Raw genomic sequence first — 9,592 nt, 5'->3', positions numbered from 1 at the left:
TTGGGTAGATTTGTGTATGTGTTTGTTATCTTCTGTACCACCACCACCTCATTGTTTTGGTTTTTGGGTATAACCCTTAATTTGAATGTATTGTTCTAAAAATTATGCCTTTCAGGTAAGGTTGATGTTTTAATCCTTGATGAGAAGAGTCTGTTTCTATTCTTTTTTTTTCACAACATTTTTATTTGGACTTCTTACATATCATTATGCCCCAAAGGGAGAGTGTGAGAACAATATAGCATAACATAAGTAGTAGAAAAATCACAATTATGACATTGTATAATATCCAGGTAGTATGAGGTCGAAGCAGATCAGCATAGGGAGGTACAGAAATTATTAGTATTAATAATAATAGTCATTGGTGGTGAGAAGTGGTGTCCCGAGGAAAGGCCATTGTGACATTACTTAGGGTCCATAGAGAAGAGTAGAGGGTCATTTGAAAGACCAATTATGGTGGGTAATTTATATATAGGCAATGTGAGTTGGGAGAATAGGAGTGACATCTATGCAGTGTCAGGAGGCCACACCAGGGAGGGCACCTTACAGTCAGGCGATATACATAAGTGATATATGACTGTCTTTTTATTGATTATATAAACGCATTGTAAAACAGTGCAACATTTGGTTCAGCTCCAGATTGAGAGGGTCGTGGTTACAGGCATGATGAGGCCAGTTTAAGGAAGAGGGTTACTTCTTTTATCTTTAAGCCAAGGCTCCCATTGTCTGAAAAACCTGGATTTTAGTAGATGTGCTTTGGCGAACATGTATTTCATTAGGCATTTGTCGATGAGCAGAGAGATTACTAATTGGATGATGGCTGGGGTAGGGAATTTCCAGTTATGGGCAATTGAAAGTCTTGCAGCTATAAGGATGTGTATAACTAGGGACTGTAGTGTGGTTGGCCATTCGGCTAACCCTATCCCCAACACAGCCATCTGTGGTGTTAGATGAGCATTAACGACTGTGACTGAGTAGATCAGGTGGCTTACATCATTCCAGTATGGTCGTAGAGAGTAATGCCATATATACACGATCTGAATATTGTACGAAAAATGTCGTCCGAGAAAGAATCGTCCGATAATCGGATCGTTAGTACAGGGCTTCCGTGAGCCAATCATGACAGTTCATCCGATATTATTTTATCGCACATGCACAAAAATTTCCTCGTACGATACCAGATCATACGATTTTCGTTTGGTCAGTACAGTTGTCGTCCGAAAATACAACACAAATACATTACAACACATGACATCACTTCCGATTTTTTTTTCTGTCGTACAAGAATTTTCGTGACTTTAGCAACCTATTCAATTTCTACTTGCGACTAGTAAACGGAAAAAAGTCGGACGATCTGTCATCCGATTTTCGAATCGTGTGTACGTGGCATAAAACAAGCCCACCATATGTGGACCAAGGATCCATCTGAGTTGCAGTTCCTCCAGCATTTAGGAGTAAATTGAGGGGTAAATGACCGCCAGTTTGGTGGGAGTATAGTACCAACGGTGGTAGACCTTCATAACTGCTTCCCAATGGGAGACATTCCTAGAATGGGCACAGGCATTGTTGAGAGTTTGGTACCACACTGTAACAGCACTGGCAAAGGGAGTGAACCACAACTGCGGCTAGCAAGGATTTCAATGCACTTCTTATGTGAGAATTCAGAATTAGGCCCCAGGTGTCACTCAGGAGTTTGGGGGTTCTCTACATCATTTCTCTCACATTAAGAAAGGCCTTGAGCTACTGAGCTTGGGCGCATTACAACGTGCGACCAGAGCTTAGCGTTTAAAATGATAGTATGTACTAAAAGATACGAATGCACAACTGTATGCAAGTAATTATTAGTATTACATAGCGTAGTGCATTAGGCCACTAAGGGAGAAGGTATGAAATACATTACCCCTTAGCATAGAAGTTTTAGGCGAACATGTTCCGCAACTTAGGGCATAAGCCCATAAACAGGTAGTACTTTTGTCAAACACGTAGTAAATAGGCGTTGTTGAGACAACTAATAATTACACATAACTGTACTTATTATACTGTACAGCAATTATAATTCAGGTACTTTGAGAGTACATGTAGTAAATAGGAGTTGTTGCGACAACTAATAATTGCATAAGACTGGCAATTATAGCTCAGGTAATAATAATTCAGGTACTTGAGAGTACACGTAGTAAATAGGAGTTGTAGCGACAACTAGTAATTGCATAAGAGTGGCAATTATAGCTCAGGTAATAATAGTTGCATTTGAGAGGCAACATAGCAGATAATTTGAGGGTAGCTGACCCTTTAAGGTACTCCTTAGCAAACAGTCCTTAACACAGCAGTATATCCCAATTAGTATGTTGATATGCACAAGACATATTAAGTAACAACAAATGTATTAGATGGAGCACAAGTAGCAGATCTTCTTATAGGACTACAAGTGATACAATAGCTACTTATCCGTCTGTAGACTTCAATGCAGGAGATAGGGATTCCATGGTGTAGGGTGTTCAGCAAAGGCCTCAAGGTTGTCCACAGCAATGCTCTGTTGTAGTAGGTGCATTAGCACTAAAGTAGTATTTGTTGCCTGGAGCGGTGTTGCAGCATGGGGAGCAATAGCAGCCTGGACGCAGTGAGCGTCTGTTGATAGCTGGCCATAGTATTGCCTCTATTGTAGCGTGGCCGGAACGGCTGACACTAATAGAACAGGGATCGTTTGTAAAGAGAATGCCTTTATAGGGAGTGGACAGCTGCAGTGCAATAGCACTGATTCAACCGAGAAGCGCCGATTCGCGGCGCACTTCCGCGTTCCAAGGTGGAACGCACCACGGCCGCCGTGCGATGATGTCATCACGCGAGCACCGTATGCGTTTCAGCATGGAACGCATTACGGCGATGAAAGCGCCTGTTATTACAGGTAACAGGTGGCGCGACGGCGCCTGTTACACACACCTCCTCTGATGTGGGAATGTATAGCACTTTTTCCCAGTGTTGCATAGCTGTAGCTTTACACTCAGTACAAGGAGTGGTAAGGAGTGAGTACATAAAGGACAGATCTTTGATACAGGAGTTTTGTGCAACATAAAATTTCAACAGTCCATTGCTGGTTTGTTTGGGGGACCATTTAATTGATGACAGGATGTGCTGGATGTGCAGGTATGGAAATAAGTTATGGTGTGGTATATTGAAGAGGGTAGAGAGGTGTTGAAAGGTAGTACATCCCAGAGGTGTGTATACATCATTTAGGTTGCAGTAGCCTGCTTTAGTCCAGTGACATAGGGATACGTTGGGTGTTAGGAGTTAGGAGTTCCACAGCTTTGAGTATCAGAAGTTGCAGGATTTAAAAGGAGATGCCTTTAGACATTTGTAGGAACGATCGCCATACTCTCGTTGTGGCATCCAGAAAGGACCTAGGTGGGTGGTAGTTCAGCCATTAGGCACATAGAAGGAGTTGTAGGTCCATAGATATTGCAGTATGTTCAATTTGTTTCCAGGCAGATGTCAAGGATGGGTTCCACCAGTGTTTTGCTTAGTCGAGTATTGCCACTTTATAGTATGTTTGTATTTCTCATTCCCCCATATTTGGTCGCTAGGTAAAATGTTAAGTGGTGCAGCCTGGGACGTTCACTCCCAAATGAACAAGTTGAGGATACGTTGTAGTGTGTTGAGATAGCAAGTCAATATTGGAATTGGAAGAGTTCTAAAGAAGAATAAGATATGAGGAAGGAGAAACATCTTCACTAGGGCTATGCGTCCCGTCCAAGAGGCTTTTACTGCCCAGAGTTCAGAGCTTCTCTGTTAATGTCTGGTAATCAATAGCTTAATATTGTTGTGAAGAAGAGCCGAGGAGGAAGTAACTAACTGAATTCCTAGATGAGTTTTGTGCCCATGAAAAATGCGTTATCTGGGAAAATTCCTTCTTATCAGCAGGAATAAGATGGATACTTATCATGCAGGATTTGGAGTAGTTAAGCTTATATAGGGATGCTTGTCCAAAATGAATAAGTACCTGTTGGAGAGTGTGTAGGGATTGTTTGGGATTAGAGAGTGAGACAATGATATCATCCGCGTAGAGCCCAAATTTGTGGGAGGTCTAGACCCACTGTGATACCTTAGATTTGCAGATTGGTACGTATGGCTGCTGCTAAGGGCTAAATTAATGGGGACAATGGACATCCCAGTCTGGTGCCATTAACAATGGAGAACAGTTCTGATAAGTACCCCCTAAGGCCCCGTACACACGACCAAACATGTATGCTGAAACTGGTCCGCGGGCCAGTTTCAGCAGACATGTTTGGTCGTGTGTGGGCGCGAGCGGGCCGAATTCCAGCAAACATTTGCCCGCCGGGCCTTTTCCCAGCGGACAAATATTCCTGGACGTGTTTTAAAACCGTCCGCTGGAATCCTGCCCGCTCGGACATGTACGGTCGTCAGTACAGACCTACCGTACATGTCCAGGCGCCCGCCGTCCCTCGCATGCGTCGAATGACTTCGACGCATGCGTGGAAGCCTTTAAATGGCAGGCCCGCCCACGTCTCCGCGTCATCGCCGGCGACGACGCGGACACGCCCCGCGTATTGTTTACGCGCGGACTTCTGTACGATGGTGTGTACAACCATCGTACAGAAGCCCTCTGGCAGACATGTACGGTGAAAACGGTCCGACGGACCGCTTTCACCGTACATGTTTGTTCGTGAGTACCCGGCCTTAGACTAAACTCTAGCCGTAAGTTTGGAATAAAGGCTTAGAAAGGCTCGTAAGAAGAAGCCAGTCAAGCCAAATTTAATGAGCATGCTCCCCATGTACTTCCAATGCACTCTACTGAAAGCCATCTCTACATCTAGTGACACGAACAGAGAAGGCTTCCGATGGTGTTCTGTCCATTGAATGAGGTCGATAAACCTGCGTGTGCCATCCATGGTTTGACGGTGTGGAATGAACCCTACTTTATCTGAGTGTATTAGGTAAGAGATGTGAGTAGTTGGCAGGTTGCTAATAGTTTGGTATAAAGCTTCTGATCAGTGTTGAGTAGGGAGATAGGACGGTAGTTGGCTGGGTTATCAGAGGGTTTACCCTGTTTAGGAATGGTAATAATCAAGGCTTCTAGGGACTCCTTAGGAATGTCACCCATCTCTGCAAATCTGTTTAGCGAGGTACATAAGTGGGGGGTGAGTAAGTCAGAAAACTTCTTAAAGTACTCATTACAGAACCCATCTGGTCCCTGGCTCCTGTGAAGGGGAAGGGATTTAATAGCTCACACATGCAAAAATTACATTTATCCTGCAAGGCTAGTTAAAAACACCTGAACATATTCAAAAATACAGGGGTTTGGTCACACTATATGGTCATATAGTGCTAAGCCCACTTACTGTGACAAAGTACCCTGAATTAGTAGGTCCTAGCCTGTTAATAATAGAATGAAAGAACATATGTCTCAACCATGGGAGATAAACTCCTCTATAAGGGAGAACTGAAGGGATTCCTCCTATGCACTGGTGGCCACTAATAAGAGGTAATGAAGAGGGGGAGGGGTGCTCCAGCCCAAGAGACCTGGTCAGGGTCTATACAACATACAAAAACCTACTTGGGGGACACACCCTAAAAATGCTATACATCTAAGATGGTGCTGCTATAAGACCAAAGACAGTACAAAACAGATTATAGCTCACACATGCAAAAATTACATTTATCCTGCAAGGCTAGTTAAAAACACCTGAACATATTAAAAAATACGGGGGTTTGGTAACACTATATGGTCATATAGTGCTAAGCCCACTTACGGCGACAACGTACCCCAAATTAGTGAGTCCTAACCTGTTAATATAATGAAAGAACCTGTGTCTCAACCATGGGAGATAAACTTTTCTGTAAGGGAGAACTGAAGGGATTCCTCCTATGCACTGGTGGCCACTAATAAAATGTAATGAAGAGGGGGAGGGGTGCTCCAGCCCAAGAGACCTGGTCAGGGTCTATACAACATATATATATATATATATATATATATATAGCAGCACCATCTCAGATGTATAGCATTTTTAGTGTGTGCCCCCCAAGTATGTTTTTGTTTGGGATTTAATAGCTGTCTTAAGTTCCAGTTCTGTAAATGGTTGTGAGAGGGCATTTAATTTGGAAAGAGTGATCGATGGGAGCTGGACTGAGGAAAGAAAAGACTGGATGGTAATGTCTAAGGGAGGCAGCCCTGAGGAAGATGTTGCGATGTTGTATAGATTTGCGTAGAAGGTTTTAAAACAGTTGGCTATGTCTAGTGGGTTGGTGCATCTGTGATCTTGGTGGTCTGTGAAATATGATATTTTGGACTGAGTTACTCTACGTTTGTATTGGTTGACTAAAACTTTGCCTGGCTTATTCCCTTGGGAAAATAGTAGGAGACGTTTTATGAAGAAAATAACATTTTGTGGAGGTGGGAGCTTAGATCTAGTTGAAGTTGGCAGAGCTCATTGGAGTGTTGGGCAGTAGGAGAGGTCTTATTACTACGTTTAAGATCCCTTATATGGATTAAGTACTGGGTAGTCATTTATGACCATCTTCTTTTCTCATGGGCACCAAATTTGAGAAACAACCCTCTAATTACTGCTTTTTGTGCATTCAATAATGTTGTGTGATTTGTTACGGAACCAGTATTAAAAGAAAAATACAACTCTATTCCAGCCCCGATCTGTGATTTGTAGATCGTATGAGTCAGCAGGGAGGCATTCATTCTCCATGTTGTGTTAGATTTGAAGGTATGTGCAGTGTTTAGAGAGATGGTTACCAGGACATGGTCAGACCATGCAATGAGCCCAATGTGGGCTGAGGTAACTTGCTGTAGTAGAAGTTTAGATGTGAGGATTAGATCAATTCTGAAATAGGATCCCTGAGTAAGTGAGAAATAAGTTTAATCCTGTTCATACCTTGAGCATTGAGCACATCTCCTATGTTGTAAAGGTCCTCTTTGAGGAGTAGTGAGGACAATGTGGATGAGCTTTTCCTACAAGAATTGGAAGAGTCTAGGTAAAATGGTCCACTATCTCATTAAAGTCCTAAAGTCTACTAAAGGTAGATAGCTTGTTTAGTATACTCTGGTAAAAGGATTTTTGTCCTACGTTAGGAGAGTATAGATTGACTAGGCATGTGCATTTCGTTTCGTTCCGAATCGAAATTCGGACAAATTTTTCATTATTCGGACATTCGGATGTATACGAATTCCCGAATTGTAATATTAACGAATTAACCAAATCCGAAAAAACGTTTTCAAATCGAAAACCCGCGGACGATATTCAACTCGAATTCGAAAAGAAATTCTATTCGACTCAAATTCGAAAAGAAATTCTATTCGAATCGAATTCGAAAACAATTCGATTCGAAAACAAATTCGAATGAAAATTGAAAGCAAATTTTAATCAAAATCTAAAAAATATAAATCGATTTCTAAAAAAGAATACAATAAAATAGAATATAAAATAATAAAACAATAGAATGAAAATCAAAGAATAGTAAAGAACAGAATGGAATTTAATAGAATGTAATCAAATACAATAGAATATGACCTGGCTTCTTCTATCTTTGAGTTCGAATTTGAGTTCATTCTATATGAATTTCGAATTTCAGAAAATGGAAGATAGATAGAAGATAGATAGAAGAAGACAAGTAATATTCTATTGTATTTGATTACATTCTATTAAATTCCATTCTGTTCTTTACTATTCTTTGATTTTCATTCTATTGTTTTATTATTTTATTTTATATTCTATTTTATTGTATTCTTTTTTAGAAATCGATTTATATTTTTTAGATTTTGATTAAAATTTGCTTTCAATTTTCATTCGAATTTGTTTTCGAATCGAATTGTTTTCGAATTCGATTCGAATCGAATTTGTTTTCGAATCCGATTGAAATATTATCGAATCTGGTCGAAATATTTTCGAATTCGACCGTTTTTTTTCGAAATTCGGTCAAAAACGAACGAATTATGAAAATGAATTTAACACATGTAACGAATCTAACTTAACAAAATTAATTAAATAACGAATTAAAACAAAACAAAACAAATTTTTCCCTTTTGCACATGCCTAAGATTGACTATGACAAGTGGGCAATTAATAAAGGATGCAGAAATAATGAGGAATCTTCCTAGAGGATCCTGTTCAACCGGATGAAGTCGGAATGCTACAGCGAAGCATACTGCTATAATTACACCTCGTGTTTTTTTATCTGCCTTGGGTGAAAAAAGAGCACAGCCCAGAGCTTTGATTTTGGTAAAGTGCGTCTCCTGGATTGTCTGAGGCTGGGAAGGCTGCTAGGGAGTTAGTGGCGCTGTCCCCTGTGTGTGCAATGTCAACCCAGTGCTGTTTCTTGAGAGCAGGAGATTTGGCTAGTGAGCCTTGCATGAGATTCTGCAGCTTTCTTACCTCTGTCCTGGGGTTGAGGAGAGGTAGTGGGATCTGTCTGCTCGGGTTTTTCGTCTTATTGACTTCTGTTGAAAGAAAATGTTTGGAAACTTTTCTTAATCACCCACTGTCCATTGCAGCCAATTGGTTACACCCACTGGTCAGTGTATTCTAGTGATGGTGAGTGCTGCTGTCAGAATACAATGTCCCGGAGGGGGATATTTGTCCATCCAGCTTGTTTGTGTGAATGGTAGAATCTTTTTTTTCATTCAGCCTACTGTAGTGCCATTGTTATGGAAATGTTAGTACAGCAAAGGGAAGGCCATGGGACAATACCAAGTTACAGAGGCAGCAGCCCAGCTATGAACTTACACTCAAATAGTACCTGATACTTTGGAGTCTATCTATTTATAAAATGTCACTGCATTTATGAAGCCATCACAAATAATCACTGTAATGTGTCTAATGGGTTTATTTCCCATGATCATCAGCTCTGTCTAGTGGCCCTAATGCAGTAATTTTCAAAAATATATAAATCAGGAAAATTCTACTTTATATTCACAAAATAATCATAGGAAGTAAACATATTAGGTACATGATGTAGATTTTTTTTGCAATGGCTGTGCTAATGCTGTGACATTTACACAGTGATTTTTTTCTTTACAAATAGACTCATTTTTATTTTACTGAATAGATGTAATCAGCAGCTGTGAATAACAACCATACAGTGTATAAACTTGGTTGCTCTATATAGCTGCTCTGCATAGCTTTGCGTACTGTATGTGATCAGGCAGCTGAGTGGCCCTCTGATCTTTTTAGATTGTAAGCTCTACTGAGCAGGGCCCTCTGATTCTTCCTGTATTGAATTGTATTGTAACTGTACTGTTTGCCCTAGCATTGTAAAGCGCTGCACAAACTGTTGGCACTATATAAATCATGTATAATAATAATAATAATAATAATAATAATAATGATGACACCCACAAGTCTTTAGCATCCCTATTTTTTTCTGCCCAGTGCCCCCTTCAGCATCTCTTTTCTTTGCTTTGTCACCCCCCCCCCCTTAAAGCTCCCCCACCCGTTAATGGCATTTCCCGAATGTCAAAATGTCAGGAACTAAAGAGTAATAACCTCTCAGACAACACTAATGAGCTCTATTTAACACCCTAACTCCTCCCCTCTTCTTTCTTTAGCTGTGTTTATTTTCTGCTGATTTCTTAAAG

The sequence above is a fragment of the Rana temporaria genome, chromosome 2 (assembly GCF_905171775.1).
Source record: "Rana temporaria chromosome 2, aRanTem1.1, whole genome shotgun sequence".
Lineage (NCBI taxonomy): Eukaryota > Metazoa > Chordata > Amphibia > Anura > Ranidae > Rana > Rana temporaria.
This window is presented reverse-complemented; position numbering follows the sequence as displayed.